The following is a 19,347-nucleotide window of genomic DNA, read 5'->3' on the forward strand; positions in this document are numbered from 1 at the left end:
GTAAGAGGAATTTGGAGGCACCACTTGCACAGGAGAAATCGGAAGGGATTGGCATGCAAGGGGGCCAGAAATCCAGCAGATTTGGCCAGCTAGGAGAATTTCCTCATTGTAAATCTCCTAGTGGTTTAGAGCAAATATAGCAGGTCTAAACCATCCTCTTCCCCGTACAGCCATCCATATAAAAGGCATAAGCAGGAAAAGGAGGCTTGGACAAAGGGTGTCTATGATCCAGCTCTTCCCAGCTGCCAAAATAACCCTTGGGAGAACTAGACCTTGCAGGTCTGACCTGAATTCCCAGCTAAAGCAGAAAGTGTATTTCACAGTCAAGGATCCCACACTAATAAAGCCAAAAAAAAAAAAATTGTCAGTGTTTTTACCTTTTCAATATCACACACATTTCCAGTAAATTTTGACCATTGATATTTAGAAATAGCTTCCTGTGAAGTGGTGTCTACCCAACAGGACAAAGCCTGAAAGGAATGCTAAGGCCTAATTTGCTGATGAAACTGGCAATGGGGGGGCCGGGGGGAGAGAGGCTGCAGGGAAGTAGGTTGTAGTCTTTTCCTGGGTGTAGGGAGATGTGTTTGAGGCTACAGGGTTTAGTAGTCTGAAGTTTCTCCTTGGGAGGAGAGAGTTTGAACTGGTACACCCAAAAAGGGAGGAACCAGAAGCTGTAGGAAGGAGTTCAGGGAAGGAGCAACAAGGGTTGAGGGAAAGCAGGCCAGATTACAGGGTCCCTGGACTGGAACTTGGAGTATTAGGCAGGCCTGGGATCCCCCACTGGGGAAGTGGCACCATCAGGGAGAAGACTGCCTGAGACTGTTAGTGTGGAAGAACTTTGGATAACCCCCAGAAGGTGAAACCATGTAGTGACCTGGCCAGAGAGCAGAGTCACAAAGAGGAGGCTGCGGTTCCTGGAGCCAGCGGGGCCGCAGGGTGAGACAAGAGAAGTGAAGACACTCCCAGATGCAATGCCTGATAGAGCTAATCCCCAGGACGGACAGAAGGAGGCGCCACCTGTGGTGCGTGGACCTTGTGACATTTCCATTTTAAAAATCTGAACTGGATGAAGTGAATTTTTGCTTTGAGAATTTTTTCTTTAAATTACAATCTCCCATGACAATTTCTAAAAATAAATAAAAACAATCAGCTATATCCTCAGCTGGTTTGAACTGTTGTAGTTTCATTGAAGTCATTTTACATGAACTGAGCATCTGGCCCATCTGTGTTACCAAATACAAAAGAATTAGGCTTTATTTTGCACAATTCATTCATTTTACAGAATGTAATTAACAGAAAGCAGGAAAGAGAATTTTTCCCCTCAGTCTTAATAACTTAATAGTGTTTAAGGCCAGAAGTGCCCAGTAGATCATCTAGTTTGACCTCTAGTATATCTCCGGACGCTAAATGTCATCCAGTTACCCCTGTACTGAACCCAATAATTTGTGTTTGGCTAACCTGTACTTACAGAAAGGCTTAATCCCTCAGGTTAATAATCAGATCCTCTGGCACAGTGGGGCTGGGATTTGGATTCTGAACTTTTGACATGGTAGGCAAGGATCTTACCTCTATACCACAAAGCCATCTCATGACTAATAAGGGGAAAAAAACTTTAGACAATAGGTGAAGAGCAAGTTTTTGTTATATGGAATGTGGGATTTTAGGATGTATTCTTGCTGCAATTGAAGTCAGTAGCAAAAGTCGACAGTGCTGAATTGGGCCCTTAAAGAGAAGGCATTAGTATTTACTGTATACTGGCAGTGAAATGATGGAGGGCACTCCCTTCATTAATGCTGCTGAACAAGGAGAAGAGGAAACAGCACTTACAGAAATTCCTTGGTTTTACAGGATGGAAATCCTGATGTGTCCCCCTTCTGGGAGGGGTGAACATGCTGAGCTTCTGCCACATTCCTCCTTTGCTTTCCAGCTTCTTCCCACTAGAGGTTTTCCTAGCTTTTGCTCTCCTCTGAGTGTTTGGTAAACCCAAGAAGACAAAGAGGCCTATTGAGATCTATGGAGGAAAAGCACTATATAAGAGCTAAGCACAATAATTATTGCTTATTAATCAAGAGTAGAATATTTCCAGTAGCCTGTGGGCCAGTGGATAGAGAACCGGAAACCCCATTACCAGCTTGCCACTGATATGCTATGTGACGTTGGGCAAAATTATATCTCCTCTTCGTACCTCTGCTTCCTCTTCCACCCTTTGACTGTCTTGTTTATTTGGATGGTGAGCTGTTTGGAGCACGGACTATGTGGTTTTGAATATATGCTGGGTTAATATATATCACTTTCTCAATAACAATATGTATTATTCACACTACATATTATTAAGCATTAAGAATACAATATAAATATAACATTATAGTGTGTGTGTGTGTGTTGTGTGTGTGGGGGATATATATATATATATATATATAGAAGTTACATGTCTTTCTATATTCTGATTCACTTATGCTAAGTACTCCACAACACTTGACAAAGCTGAAGTCAGCTTTGGCATTAGAAAATAAGCAACTTGTGCTGGGGCAGAACGTTAATGTATTTGCCTTTGACAAGCTGGGAGGTGCTTTCCTGGCCTAATACCTGGAATCCATGTGTCCAGAACAAAAAGATAAGAGGCGGGCAACTCTGGTATCAGAAAAACAAGGTAGAAAGATGATTGATTAAATCTAGCCTCAAGGGATGCATGTGGTACCTTTTTTTTAGGATAGCTTTAGGGATATAACTTTGGAAGCATACCTTATGTGTAAGGTGAATTTAATAATGCTGTACAATACTTCTTCTTGGAAATGGGCATTATATCAAATGGGCATTGTGTTGTATTCTCTACTATACTCTTATTGATTTTTAGCAATAAACCTGACTGATATTGGTTATTTGATCTTTTGAATATATTTCATACTGAAGCAAAGTGTAGAGAACGAACCCTAAAATTTATCAACAGTGTTTATACAGTGGCTGGCCAAGATTTTCAAAAGTGACTAGTGGTTTTGGGTGTCCAACTGGAGACACCTTAAAGGAACCTGACTTTAAGAAAATTTTGTGCATTCGCTTCTGAAAAGTAAGACTCTTTATAAGGTATCTCAAATTTGGCACCCAAAGTCAGCAGTCACAAATCTTTGCCCCATCTCAGTGGTGGCCTCTAGGTGCTATACGACTATTAACACACTGTCATGTCTTGAATTCACTCCTGTTTGAACTAGGTGTAATCCTTAGCCTGGTCTTGTTTAGGTTGTATTATACAGCATCTCTGCTCAGGCTGTGCGTTAAATGCAGGCTGTGGAATCACTGATATTCAAGCAGCTGCCAAAGTTTCTCAATTTCAGTCTTTTAAAGTTGTGATGCTGTGGGGATGGTAGGGGTTCTATTTGCTTCCTGTATTTGGAAAATTGTTACAGCTCCTATCTGGGTATGGTTTCAGTTATTATGATGAGAAGTTCCTTTTGAACGGTATGTGATAAGGTACTTAAATATTAACTGAATTCCAAGAAATTATAATATACAAAAGTGATGACATTGATTATTCTATATGGATATGTTTATGAAAAATTGACAACTTGCAGTCTACAGGCATTTAAGTGTCACTTCGATGTAATTTTAAAAAGCTAAAATCTTCATGATTTAAGGCATGACCAAGTATGGATACATCACTGAAGAATAAATGTTCACACTTGAGACTATGGACTGGCTGGACTAAGTATATTTTAAAAACCACCTCTAAAACTTCTCAAGAGAAAAAACAAACTAGCAACACTACTTAAGTGCTCCTTTATTTATATACCACAGCTGCAGTATTGCTTTTTTCTGAATTTGCTCAGTCTTTTTGGATAGAGTTTTCACTGCTGGCATTTCTGCTGCACATCATTATCATACTTTGATAATTCATACTAATGACTAGGAGATCCATTGTGAATTACTGAAATTAGTGAGCGAACAAACAGTATAAAAATAAGCACAATGTTCTAAGCTCAGTCATTTTGACAACTGCAATTTAGTTTGATTTTTATAAAACATATTGCTGTACATTTAGTACCATGTTATGGATAACAATAGTAGCATGTTATCATAAATACTGAGTCCTCACTGCATTCTGTATTAACTCTTTGCTGAGAAACAAGGAAAGAACGAGACTGTGATTTTTGTGTGTGTGGGTGAGCGATGAAATATATGGATTAGTAAACTACAGATTAATGAGGTTCTATTAATGGATTAAAGTCTCACAACAGGATTTAGGATGATACCCACTGACAGGACACTTAGGACTTGTCTATTCTAAAATGTTAGGTCAACCCAGCCGTGTTGCTCAAGAGTGTGAAAAATCCAGACTCTTGAGTGACATAGTTAAGTTGACCTAACCCCGGTGTAGACAGCACTATTTTACAGAAGAATTCTTCCATTGACTTAATTACCGACACTCAGGGAGGTGGATTACCTACATTGATGGGAGAATCCCTCCTGCTGGCATAGGCAGTGTCCATACTGAAGTGCTGCAGTGGAACAGCTGCAGTGCTGTTGCTGTTTCGCTGTAGCGTTTCAAGTGGCAGACAAACCCTTAGAAGAGGAACAGCATTAATACAAGACAATCTCTTGGTGTCCTGGTTATGACCAACTCTAGGTAAATTTCACTCCTAAACAGAGGGTTAGCACTTGGCCTGTGCACCACTTAAGTTCCACTTCAGCCTTATTTTGAGGGTGTAAGCGAGAAGTGGCACATAGGTCTTATGTTGGCTCTCTGAACGGGAGTAAATTTTGATCCTTTGTTAATAAAACAAGTTCTAATGTCTAAGACAGGGCTCTGTGGTTGGTATTGCTTACTCTCAGACAGATTTTCAACATAGGATTTTCATGTACACTCACATACATGCCCATGCATTGGATGGCTTAAATAGAATAACTGATTAGTTGAGGTGTCCCAGAAAGCAGCTGTGGATACATCTCTACTCCGATATAACGTGGCCCAATATAATATGAATTCAGATATAACGCAGTAAAGCAACGCTCCGGGGTGGGGCAGGGCTGCGCACTCTGGTGGATCAAAGCAAGTTCGATATAACACGGTTTCACCTATAACGCGGTAAGATTTTTTGGCTCCCGAGGACCGTTATATTGGGGTAGAGGTGTACTTGGAGCTAGGGGTTGAATTTTCTGGTACATGAATGGATCCTCTATTTAGTGATGCACAAGCCTGAAAACCTAGGTAGGAAGCTTAGGGTGATTAATAAAACACCAGCAGATGATGAGGATCTGCTTGCCATATAAACAACCCCTGTCCTGACACTTCACCACTACCATGAATGAGAATTCTCATAACACCTCATTCTGTGTTGTGATCTGCAGGGCCTCAGTCCTTGCATTGCAATGTGATTTGACAGTATAGAGAGCATCAGGTCAGTCAAGAACTAAGAGTGACTGGAAGTGTCTGTGAATATGTCTACACTGCAAGGTGGGGGTATAATTCGAGGAAATACAGTCATGCTAGCTCTGACTACCCTAGCATGCTGAAAATAGAAATGTAAGCACAATGGCATGAGGGGCTGGCTGCCTCAAGTATGTACTTAACATCTGCTATGATGTTATGATGGGGTGAACTGGGGGAGAGGTAGATACGCTGGAGGGTAGGTATAGGGTCCAGAGTGACCTAGACAAATTGGAGAATCTGATGAGGTTCAACAAGGACAAGTGCAGAGTCCTGCACTTAGGATGGAAGAATCCCATGCACCGCTACAGGCTGGGGACCGACTGGCTCAGCGGCAGTTCTGCAGACAAGGACCTGGGGATTACAGTGATGAGAAGGTAGATATGTCAAGAGTGTGACCTTGTTGCCAAGAAGCTTAACGGCATACTGGGCTGCATTAGTAGGAGCATTGCCAGCAGATTGAGAGAAGTGATTATTCCCCTCTATTCGGCACTGGTGAGGCCACATCTGGAGTATTGTGTTCAGTTTTGGGCCCCCCACTACAGAAAGGATGTGGACAAGTTGGAGAGGGTCCAGCGGAGGGCAACGGAAATGATTAGGGGGCTGTGGCACATGACTTATGAGGAGAGGCTGAGGGAACTGGGGTTATTTAGTCTGCAGAAGAGAAGAGTGAGGGGGGATTTGATAGCAGCTTTCAACTACCTGAAAGGGGGTTCCAAAGAGGATGGAGCTCAGCTGTTCTCAGTGGTAGCAGATGACAGAACAAGAAGCAATGATCTCAAGTTGCAGTGGGGGAGGTCTAGGTTGGATATTAGGAAAAACTATTTCATTAGAAGGGTGGTAAAGCACTGGAATGGATTACCTGGGGAGGTGGTGGAATCTCTATCCTTAGAGGTTTTTAAGGCCCAGCTTGACAAAGCCCTTGCTGGGATGACTTAGTTGGAGTTGGTCCTACTTTGCACAGCGGGTTGGACTAGATGACCTCCTGAGGTCTTTTCCAACCCTAATCTTCTATGATTCAATGATAATTGTGCCTGCAAATTTACCTTAATTGTGAGCTCCTCTTTCCCAGTCTCTCATTATACTCCCCTGAGGAGAAGCAGGCAAGCCTTCTTAACTGGTCTGCTGGCTCCTGGTTGGTTAGTGACTCCTTCTGGCCCTTTTAGGATTTTGTAAGACTAAGTCTTGTTAATAGCCCAGTGTGAGTGGCTTTTCCTTGAGCAGTGGGATGTCAAGACACTGATGACTCCAGCGGGGGCAGAGAAGGCCTGATAGTCCCCGTCATACCTCTTTACTCCTATTCAAAATTTCCTTGTTTATATATCAAGGATAGCATTAGCCCTTAGACCACTCACATTGCATAAAGAGAAGAAAATGCATAAGTCTTGGCAGGGTTTTAGTGTAAGGGATTAATTAAGTATGGATTAGGGTTGGCTTGTCCAATGGATAGTTGTACCTAGTGCTTCTCATGTACCTTTCACAGAAGATAAGATAGTCTCAGTAAAGGACTACTTTGAAATACAGTCAATTACTTGTGAATCTGGTTTTTGGTTTGGTCGATGAGAGGGGATGAGGCCAGCTAAGAAGTTTGATGCAGCCTTCACTAGAGCTCCACAAGGTGTTCTCATCTATTCTTTCAGTTTTTGCCCATAACTAGTTTTTGTTAATTTGAAGGTGAAATATGAAAAGAAGCTGCAGCAGTTTGAGTCTCCTTTCTATCAACCAGCAGCACTTCTTTAGAGATGAAATCTATAATTTGGTTCTCTTGTCTGGGTTAGTAATCTTGTAGTTGAGGCTTGTATAGATAGTATGCAGACACTGAGAATTTTACTGAAAGCAGACCTTTTTCTGTGATCAAGATCTTGGGGGGAAAAAAGGACATGTGAGTTTTTAGGACAATTTACAGTCAGTAATAAAGTCTAACTCTGTGAAAACTATATAAGGAGTTTAGATAAAAGAAGACTTAATCCACAGAAAAGCAGAAATTATCGAAAACATCTGAAGGGAAAGATGGGAATGAAAACATTGATTTGGTTGTGTAGTGTAGTACAGCATAGTTAAGTATAAATACAAAGTTTGAGCCAGCCATATGGATAGCAAAGGTATACTGTCTGCCACTTCTTCCTAATTACTTAAGAAACTCTGTTAAAGAACAAACTTTACTGAATGCAGAGACCCCTGGGACTATTATTAAATTATTTTCTTCAGTTGAAGAACATAACTTCCTTTCAGAGATGAGAAACAAAAAGTGGATTTTCCATTTGGGAATGACAATACACATGTTCTTAGATGTGTCTTTAAATCCTTTAAAAGTGAATTTGGCTTGGTTAGGAGTTTTTAGAAAAGTGAATACAAGTTTTATATTCAGCTACACTCCATCTGCTTATGAAAGGAGAAAATAATATGGGTTGGAGGCTTTTTTTATTATAATGACATCGAGAAATTACTGAAAGATAAAATGGCTGTTTCGAATGCTGAATGAGTTAGATGAAATAGAAGAATGAGTTGAAAATTATATTAATACCATAATCTCTTATTGGTTAGATTTTAAGTATCATATTGAAAATTTTATATACTGATTATGAATATATAAAAATGTGTATGTGTAAGGATAATGAAACAGCAAAAACATCATGAAGAAAAATGCACACATTAAAAGGAACTCCATAGAAATGAAGGGATTGCAAAAAAGAAAAACAGAATGATGGGTTATATTGTGTCATTGATTCTTAGGCAAAACTCCAACCTGGGCGTATGGTTGAAAACTGATGGTGCAATGTCGCCCAAAGTTAGGAAGACAGAAAAGATATGTATGTCTGGAATCTTATAAAAGTGCTATTCAGTTATTTAAAAACTGAAAGACTTTAAAAAGAGCCTTTTTGGATTAATTTAAAATTATTCCTCTTCCTTCAAGAATCTTGCATTGAATTCTTACAAATGCCAAAAAGCCATGGAGGTCACCAAAATATAAAAGCAGATTAGAAAAAAAACACAGCCATGTCAATGGAGCCATCCATTGGATGGGAAAGTGTTCACTAGACCATTTAGAGAGATTTTAAATAACATTTTGGGAACTTGGTCATAGAACTGCTGAAGTTCTTTTAGCATTCAGGGGAGATAATCCAGCTATTTGTGGATTAACTTGTGAACTCCCTGATAAATATCACAATGGTCCAGACACATGTAAGCAAAGAAAATGATTTATACGGGATGACTGACCTTTCTGTTGAGAAGGTCAGTGAGCAACTGAGTTGAGATTGGTGGCTTACATGGCTTTGTGTGGTGTGAAATGTCAAAGAATCAGTGTTGATGAGCATAGTCCATTATTTATTAGGTGAATATATATCTCCCTTAGTCATCTAAATGTATTATATGTGCAGTTTTTTATTTATTTAAGATACTACATTGTTTCTGTGACTCTTAAAAGTAAATTGTGAAGCAAAATAAAATACTTTTTTTTACTTTGCCCTCTGTGCCTGATTCAGAGCCCAATGAATGGAAAAAGTCCCAATGACTTCAGTGGGCTTTGGATCACGTCAGATTGTTCTTTTGTAATGTAAAAGTGGTGTCCCAGTTACCAGGTTAGCTGCACCTTTGATACCCTCTTCAGATTTTCCTGAGTGTACCCTTTCAAGTGATAGGCTGTCACAGGGCTGACCCCCTAGGATATGTCTACCCTGCAGCTGGGACCAAGCCTCCCAGCCTGATTGACAGACTCATGCTAGTGGGGCTTGAGCTAGTGAGCTAACAATAGCAGTATGGATGGGTTTCTTGAGCTCTGAAGTCCACCCAATCCCCTACACTTGAGAGTTAAGCCCCAACCACCAAACTGATATTTTTAGCACATTATCTCGAGCTGAGCTAGCTCAAATCTGTCTACCTGGGCTGGGAGGCTTGCTCCCATCTGTAGAGTACACAGACCCTAAAGGGGAGTCAGGGACCAGCCTACCTGTGACAGGATCCTGTAAGCAAGAATGAATCAACTCAGACCTAATTGGCAGCAAATAAATCCCTAGGCATCTGCTTGGTAGTTGTTTAGCTAATGAGCCCAATAATGGGTTACTAAGACTCAGCTGGGCTCTGAGAAATAGGAAGTGTCTGAGGAGAGCAGCCCTCAGGTGAGCTCACCAGAGCAAGGAACCTGGATGGCATGCTCCCAGAAGGATGAGCTCCAGCACCACAGCTGCAGCAGCATGACGACAACAACAGAAGCCTACGGGCTGCAGCTGGCTGGAGACAAGCACTGCAGTGGATAAAGGTAGAGTGAGCTGGACCCCAAGAACCACAGGCCCCCAAGGAAGAGGGCTGTGCAAACCCTGAGCTCAAGGGGAGAAACTGATTATTTCACATTTATTTGGATTTGATAAAGTAGAACCCCAACAGGAGAATTTTGTTTTGCAACCTTTTGGACTGAGTGGAGTACTTATTGTGGGAAACTGAGGCAGAGAACACCTGTAGAGCCAGGCTTAGCCAGGAGGGGATACTACAGGGCAGCCATCATTCCATCGCACAGACTCTACACCTTCACTCCTTTCAGAGTGGAGTCCTGTGATTCTCCTACTCATGGATCAGCTCCCTAGGCTACAGCTGCCTTGTTTGCCAATGGCGTTTCCTCAGCAGGTCCAACCAAGTTTGGCACCTACAAGAGTTCCCTTTGGGAGCTGTGACCAGTAGGTAAATGCAGTGACTCAGAACCATTTCTTTGAAGTACTGTTTACTTATGCATAGGAACATAGGTTTTAGAGAAAAGGGTTAAAAAACAAAAGGCCTACATGTGTATGTCTGTTCTCAACCTTAGCATTTCTATCAGAGCTTAAGAAGGTCTGGCTTATCTCAGGTATCCCTGTCTCTGGGGCCTGGGGGTCTAGTCTGCTTCCCTGAAGTCACTAATTGTCCACTCTCCTGAGTTTGGGACTCAGGATTTTATCTACTTCAGAGTTCTTTACTTCAGCTTTTGTGCCTGAAGGTTTCTTTCCCCTGTCCCAAGCCGTTGGTGTGGGGACAAGCTTGGTCAGAGGTCAAAGTTCAAAGGCATTGACCCTTGTCAGTTAAGTACCAGTGACTGGGTTATCTAAAGCCATTGTCTGCTTTCCTGTGGGCATGCAATAAGGTCCTGCAAGAGTTAACCCTTAGAACATATGTAGCAAACAGTATAATAACAATACAATAAACAGATATACTCAATATATATATAAAAATAATACACATCTTCCACATTCTTCACAGATGGTCTCATAAACACATTGGAAAACACCAACAATTTTATTTCTCATTGATATTCCTCAATTTCCTCTCCTTATTCCTTTCTGGCAAACTGTGTTGTGCTTGGAGGTCCTGGGTAGTGCTATCACACAAGCTAGCAGCTTCCTCAAGTTTAGTGGGAAAGAGAGACACTCATATATCAGCTAAAAATCTGCATCTCCTTTAGATAGAGGGAAGGATTGCTGCATCCATCGTGGAAAACAGCCAGGTATGACATCGCCATTCTGATCTTCCAAAAATGCCAGCCCCCAGCAAAAATATGGAAGTGAGTACTTGACAATACTTAAAACACAAGGAGAATGTACACAGCTTTGTTTTAAATGTTTGAAGGCTCGTTGAAGAGCGACCCTCACAAGGAATATTTTGATTTTCCCTTCTCTTTAAGGGCTTTTGTAAGCCTTATTCTAAATGCAGATTGTCTGAGTAGCAGTTGATTTCAAAATATTTTGATAACTAATTAGCTAAGTTAGGATGTTTTTAAGCTTTTAAAATTTCTGTTGTCCCTTGAGTCTGATAAACCATGAAACCATGCATTAGTCACCAATAAAACTCATCCAGTTTTTAATGGGTAAAAGATCAGATACATTTGAAACTCATTCAAGCCAATTATGTTTTCCCCAAACAAGTGAACTGAAACTTTAATGGATCTTGACTTTGCCTTAGGCTCTTAGCTACCAATTCATTCCCCTTTGTTTGAAACTACGTATTCAGTAGATTTTTACAGTATTTTACCATTGCTATTATCATGCTCTATTAGCTACATGTTACACAGGAAATGTTGCTTAATGTTGTAACACCAAGTAGTATTTTAATGGAAGACACAAAATAACAGGACAACCTTTCGGAGTTCTTTTGGCTATTTCCTAAGGTAATAGTTAGAGACAGGGACATTCAACTAAGCATGTAGATTCACAAGTCCAAAAAGGGGCTATTTGTCAAGATAAAACTGTTTTCAGAATTGTTAGATGGATGGTAATTGTGTAGGGAACTGCTCAAATCAATGCTGACTTGTTGTTGCCATCTGATGGAGAGGAGCAGGAGTAGGCTGGGAACTTAGAGGTATCCCTCGCCTCCACCCCAAAACAACAACAACAACAACAACAACAAAAAACAAAACAAAACAAAAACCAACCCAAACCAAAATAAAACCTTTGGAATTGGTTCAGTCTGAGGACCTTTTAGTCTTGTTTCTTAGGTTGGCTTAATTTTGTCTCCAGTCCCTAGTCAGAATACATACTGAAGTCTTGAATACTGAGTTTCAGCCTGGAGCTAATGTTTATGGCTGAGATAAAACGCTCTGAAAATAGGGTAATACAATCTTAACTATAGAGGAACTAATAGTGCTACTATAATTACCCTGATAGAGAGATAACAATGATTCTGAAATGTGTGTTTTGGATATTTTTTTGAAGACTTTTTTTTGGGATAGGTTAACAAATTAAGCTGTCAGAAATGTCATGTTATTTATAAATTGTATAATTGGAAAAAATGAGAAGTCAATTATGATACTTAATATATTATGGCTCTAAGAGTTATACTACAGGAATATAGTATTATACTGCTGTTCCATGATAGACAGAGCACTGTAAATCTAGATGAAGGTTGTTCCTTGACAATGTAGTCTTTTCAAGTTAATTGATTTGACTAAATATCAACAAATTAATTCCTACCAGAGACACAGATACATGTCCTTCTACAATAAGATCTTCACTTTAGAAGTGTGCGGCAAAATTGATGGAGGTAATATATATCAATAAAATATTGACATTGTTTATGCATTTAACTGGAGTACTAATGGAAAAAAATCATTTGCTTGCAAATGCTGGGGTTTTCTATTTGGACCAAATAGCCCACTGTCCAATAAATGATCAAATTCTGCCCTTATATGTGAATGTGTACAAATCTTATATACTTTTGTGGTAATGTCAGTTCTAAGATTCCAAGACCACCAAAAGGAATAGCAAGAGGTACTGCTGATCCATCTTTGGCCTGTTAGGATTCAAGGAAATTGGGCTAAAATGGTTATGCTCTTTCCTTTCTAACAGAGAACCTGCCCATTATTGGTATCTTCCTAATCAACTTTATGGAGGGGGTCATATCACTGCTATCTATCCCACAGAGGTCTTATGTATGTAGTTCCACAGGGTTCAATCTTGTTCTTGTTCTCATGGTAAATCTAGGTTCAACCACTAAACATTTTATAATAAGAGGGCTAGCAATATGTCAATGATCTCTTTGTTTCCTAGCACAGTCAATTCCATCCATAGTGAATGCTAATGGGAAGGGGGTAGGTTTAGCGGATAAAATAAAAAAAGAACAAGTTAAACATCACTTAGAAAAGTTAGATGCCTGCAAGTCACCCGGGCCTGATGAAATGCATCCTAGAATACTCAAGGAGCTAATAGAGGAGGTATCTGAGCCTCTAGCTATTATCTTTGGAAAGTCATGGGAGACGGGAGAGATTCCAGAAGACTGGAAAAGGGCAAATATAGTGCCCATCTATAAAAAGGGAAATAAAAACAACCCAGGTAACTACAGACCAGTTAGTTTAACTTCTGTGCCAGGGAAGATAATGGAGCAAGTAATTAAGGAAATCGTCTGCCAACACTTGGAAGGTGGTAAGGTGATAGGGAATAGCCAGCATGGATTTGTGAAGAACAAATCATGTCAAACCAATCTGATAGCTTTCTTTGATAGGATAACGAGCCTTGTGGATAAGGGTGAAGCGGTGGATGTGGTATACCTAGACTTTAGTAAGGCATTTGATACGGTCTCGCATGATATTCTTATCGATAAACTAGGCAAATACAAATTAGATGGGGCTACTATAAGGTGGGTGCATAACTGGCTGGATAATCGTACTCAGAGAGTTGTTATTAATGGTTCCCAATCCTGCTGGAAAGGCGTAACGAGTGGGGTACCGCAGGGGTCTGTTTTGGGACCGGCTCTGTTCAATATCTTCATCAACGACTTAGATATTGGCATAGAAAGTACGCTTATTAAGTTTGCGGATGATACCAAACTGGGAGGGATTGCAACTACTTTGGAGGACAGGGTCATAATTCAAAATGATCTGGACAAATTGGAGAAATGGTCTGAGTTAAACAGGATGAAGTTTAACAAAGACAAATGCAAAGTGCTCCACTTAGGAAGGAAAAATCAATTTCACACATACAGAATGGGAAAAGACTGTCTAGGAAGGAGTACGGCAGAAAGGGATCTAGGGGTTATAGTGGACCACAAGCTAAATATGAGTCAACAGTGTGATGCTGTTGCAAAAAAAGCAAACATGATTCTGGGATGCATTAACAGGTGTGTTGTGAGCAAGACACGAGAAGTCATTCTTCCGCTCTACTCTGCTCTGGTTAGGCCTCAGCTGGAGTATTGTGTCCAGTTCTGGGCGCCGCATTTTAAAAAAGATGTGGAGAAACTGGAAAGGGTCCAAAGAAGAGCAACAAGAATGATTAAAGGTCTTGAGAACATGACCTATGAAGGAAGGCTGAAAGAATTGGGTTTGTTTAGTTTGGAAAAGAGAAGACTGAGAGGGGACATGATAGCAGTTTTCAGGTATATAAAAGGGTGTCATAAGGAGGAGGGAGAGAACTTGTTCACCTTAGCCTCTAAGGATAGAACCAGAAACAATGGGTTTAAACTGCAGCAAGGGAGGTCTAGATTGGACATTAGGAAAAAGTTCCTAACTGTCAGGGTGGTTAAACACTGGAACAAATTGCCTAGGGAGGTTGTGGAATCTCCGTCTCTGGAGATATTTAAGAGTAGGTTAGATAAATGTCTATTAGGGATGGTCTAGGCAGTATTTGGTCCTGCCATGCGGGCAGGGGACTGGACTCGATGACCTCTCGAGGTCCCTTCCAGTCCTAGAATCTATGAATCTATGAATCTCCCACTTTTCCCAGTGCCTGAAGCAACCTGGAGCCAAGATGAAGTACAGCTGGATGAACCCAGAAGTGACTGAAGTGATGCTAGTTATAAGAGGGAAACTTTTTCCCCAAGAAACACCTCCTGGAACCTACCCTTAATCAATGGCATCTGCTTGCCAGTCTTGAGGTTATGTTGGAGGGAATTATTGATCCTGGACACTCAAATAACACTAGTACCTTCTTCCATCTTCTGGTATCAGGAAAACTGTCCATTCCTCTCGGTCAATGCCTTGGCCATCTGTTTGTGATCTCCATGCAAGACTATGGTAATTTATTCTATTAGGGCCTAGGCATGAAGGTCAGAAAGAACCACAGTTTATGCATGGTGTGGCAGTCTACATCCTAAGGTGTAGGAGTTGCAGAGAGCATATTATACTGGTGCGCCACAGATTTCACTGGCTCCCTATTCGCTATCAGATCTGCTTAAGTTTCTGTAATAATGATTTACTAAGCCTTCAGTGGGGTTGACCCACTCTATCTCAGAAACTGTCCTTCCACAGTCCCCGCCCTGAACCCTATATGACAGCTGTGGTAATCTGGCATGTTACCTTAACCTTTAAGAGAAACCAGTGTGCCGGAGGCAAAGTGCTCAACTTCAAGCCCCAGGCTCTGGAAATCCCTCTGAAGGGACACCAGGAAAAATCCAGTCCTTGCTACTATGCTGTAAATTCCACCTCTTTCCCACTGCATTCCCCAAAGGACCGGAGTAGAAGTAAACCTGGCAGCATGCTCAAAGTTAGAAACTGGCCATTAAACTAGGAGAGCTGACTGCCTTATTGGTGAGTTCACCAATTTTCTATAATCCCTGAACAATGTTTAGCTACTGTAGTACTTTAAAAGTGGTTGACAGACAGATTAGATATAGGAGCATCAGAAGGTTCAGAGGCTGGATAAAAACTCAAGTCAGGTTCTTATCTGAAACTCACCCAAGTCCCTTGAGTCTGTATAACTGAACAAGGAACATTTAAGGACAGGCTGAGATTTCTGGTACTTAGAGCAGAGCAAAGAATGCAGCCTTTTACCATGCACTGTTTTAGTCCAGTGCAGGAACAACCCATGACCTTGACAGGTAAACAACTTTTGAATTAATCTTTTATTAAGCAGAAACAGATGATTGTATAAGACCTAGATAAAAGCGAGAACAAGAAGAGCAGATAACAAGGAGAGTGTACTGAGTGTTTGTGCTGGGGATGTTTTGCATGGTTGGCTTCTGCAGTTTGTCCTGATTATGAGTATTTTCTAGTTCCAGCTTTTTGCCCATAATCCCCAATTCCCTGGGCTATATTCAGAATTTGAAGTTATAACAAAGGATTTTTTATAGTTCTTTCTCCCCATGGATGCTTGTAAAACCAGAAAACTTTATTTTAACTGTAGTTAATATAGTGCACACCTTATTCTTCAGTAGGAATGAAATATAGATGCTATATTGCCAACATATATTTTCATTTAAACTATGTGCAATTCAAATATTGGATGAATTACCCTTTGGCCTCTCATTGGATTAATCAGTAATGGCTAGATTAGTTATTTCTTTGTTTATTTTACAGAGCAAATCCAGAGCTTAAAAATACCCCAACAAATAGCTCTCAGAAAAGAGATTTTGGATGCTCCTGAGTTGTGAGTTAACACCTGTCATAATGAAACCTTGATCGCCTGCCAGCACAGCCAGAATCCTGATCCCACCTGATTGTTGTGTTGAAGCGTTAATTTGTTTCCTCTGTTCCTTGCTGTCCTGAGCCATGCCAGTGACTGCTGCCATGCCATCCCCATCCAAAATGCTGCATTGGTGTGTTGTCAAATGATGCTCTCCAGATGCCTACCGGTGTACAGTGAAGATGCAGTATTACCTAACTAATCCCAACTCTATTAGGTTTTATCAGTAATTAGAGAAGTACTAATGTGTGATTTGGATATAATCAGAAAAGTTGCTATGGTAATCACCAATCGGTTAGATGCTACTAGCATAATAATAACCCCAGTGCTGTTATTCTAGAGACCTGTATATCCAGAACCATCCACCACCTTATCACATGACTCTTTTAATAAAATAACCCCTGTGCTGAGATCACCTATACTGATATAGTTATTCACTTTGAGACGTTCCATTGCTTTCATTATTATGCCCAAGAGCAATCCATTCCTACCCTTGAAGTGTGACTTCTCTCTGCCTTATCAGTGGGCAGCTTTTTCCCAGACAACTGAGGAAGAGTTTTTTACGGAGCCATGCGGCCTAAAGATGATGTTGTGTCTTCCTGAATGACAGAAGTGTTCTAGCACAGTGGACTGAAGAGGATTTCACTTTCCAGCTCCTCAAAAACAAAACAACCCCCCCCCCACCCCAGTAAGTACCTGTCCAAAATGCAAGATTAATACTTAGCTTTTGGAAAGGAGTGTTAGTACTCATTGTTGCAATTCTGAGCCTCACAGTTTAACCAAAACCACTCTGGATGAACAAAACACCTGGACTCTGTTAATTAAGACAGTTGTAATATATCTGATACAAAATCTAACAATCACAACCATAATTATGGTTGTAAAAAATTTCATTCCTTCCTAGGTTGTTTTCTGTCTTTTGCTGAAAATGTCTTCCCAAATTAAAGGGGAGATGATCAAAGGCACGAATGGGAGTTAGTTGTCCATCTCTCATTGACTTTCATTTGAAATTGGATGTCTCTTTGCTTTTTGTGTCTTTGAAAATCTCTTCCTAAAATAGTGAGTAAATGTGGCCATGAGAAACTGAACTGTTCCCTCTTATATGGCCCACGTTGCTGTCATATCTCAGCGTCTTGTAATTGTTAATATATTTGTCCTCACAACCCCTCTGTGAAGTTGGGAAGTGCTATTATCCCATTTTACGGAAGGGGAACCGAGGCAAAGAAAGACTAAGGGTCAGCAAAGTAGTTATGCACCGAAAGACTCAGATATCTGTCTAGGCGCTTTTGAAAATCCCACTAGGCACCCACATGCATCTTTAGGCAGCTATATGTTTTGTTTTTTTTAATTGACTTGCCCAAGGTCATATAGGAAGTTTGTGCTAGAGCAGGCAATTAAACACAGGTCTCTCAAGTTTCATATTGGCAGTGAAACCACTGTTCTAGCCTTCCTCTCTCACTGGACCTGCTGTCCACTTCAGAGCCTGATCTTTGACAAGGTGGCAGTGAAAATGTCATCAGCACAGACTGAAACCTCAGGGGTGGCTAAGCTTCTATTCCCAGTCAATAACAAAGCAGCCTGTCAATAGCACCAAGCACAGTTCACAAAGAAAATGATTTAGTTATTTTCTAGATATCACAATGTAGTAGTTTCACATTCATGGTGCATCAAAACTAGTCCAAACGTGACTTCATACAGGAATGCACATTTATGTTGTAGCACTACTGAGAGGCAAATAGGGCCATCCTATCTCCGCTTTTTATAGAGATTTGTAGTTTGTGAAAAGTGCCAGATTGAAAGAAACAAAAATATCCCACAGTGCAGACAGAGCACAAATGCAGTTGGAACATGTTCCCTGTCTTTCCCCAGCAATGTGCTTCAACCCTGACCTAGATCACCTCTAGTAACAAAAGGGGGGAAGGGGTGTAGTCTCCATGACCATTCATTACTTGCATTCTTGCTCCTTCTATGCTGAGGAGTGACTCAGCTAATACCCATTTCAATAATGTTTTTTTCTATACAGACACTTGCCCACAAAGAAATGAATGCAGCCCATTCAGATGGCAATGACTGTTGGTCACTACAGAACCTGAGCCAGATAGGAACTGGTGTCCTGATTTAAGCTTCTGGGAGCAAACCATACCAAAGCTAGCACTCCCTCTATGCTTATGTATGTTTCTAATCCATGGCTATCACATGCTGTTAGATTCATAGCATCCTTATTTCACTTACCAGTTGGATGTCATAGCATTTGGGAAAAGAGAGCCAGAAAAGCAAGCTCCCTTTCATTATTACACACACATATCTTTCTTTGAAATAACATTTTTCAATTTTACTTTATAATGATGTGACAAAAGCGATCTTATTCCCCCTGCTTTCTTTTGAAATGGCTAATAATGCATGTTTGCTTAGTTGCCTTTAGTATACCCAAAATGCTTAATAGATTGGAGGAGAATCCATAAGGACTTTCAAAATAACGTTATGTATTTTGTTTTAAAGTTACTGTTGATAAATATTTCTGTACTTTGCAGCTTCAGATTGTTGTCCTATGGCCTGTCACTGTGTTCTTATTCTTACAGATAATTGAATGCCTTAGGGTGTTTGTGTATTTATATATACATATAATATGAAAGTGGGTTCTGAAATTAACTCTGGGATTCCTGCTTAGATTTGCACATTTTAACGGGCCGGCGTGTGAGTAAAAGCTCCAAATTTATGACCCCGTTGCGCACCACATCCTGCTCTCCAAACTGTAATTACTTTGTTGGCTGCATGTGAAACAGAACTGGCTCTACAGAAGGAGGATGCAGAACAGCATCAAGTGTTTTTAACACACACGTATGCTGGTAGCATTACAGAATAAAAGGATCATTTACCAAGAAAGTGTTTCATGCAGAGAGTTATTTTTCATTTTTGAAGATATTTAAATAGTTTTGAGAATAGCAACATTATTTTAAAGCTATCTAGTACCTTGACCACATTATTGTAGTTCCATTTGGCTAAAAAGTTTCATTTTTACCCTGCTAGCTTAAATAGAGATGTGCGAATCCATATAACACAGTCAATCCTTCGTTG

This window comes from Malaclemys terrapin, chromosome 7, assembly GCF_027887155.1.
Source record: "Malaclemys terrapin pileata isolate rMalTer1 chromosome 7, rMalTer1.hap1, whole genome shotgun sequence".
Lineage (NCBI taxonomy): Eukaryota > Metazoa > Chordata > Testudines > Emydidae > Malaclemys > Malaclemys terrapin.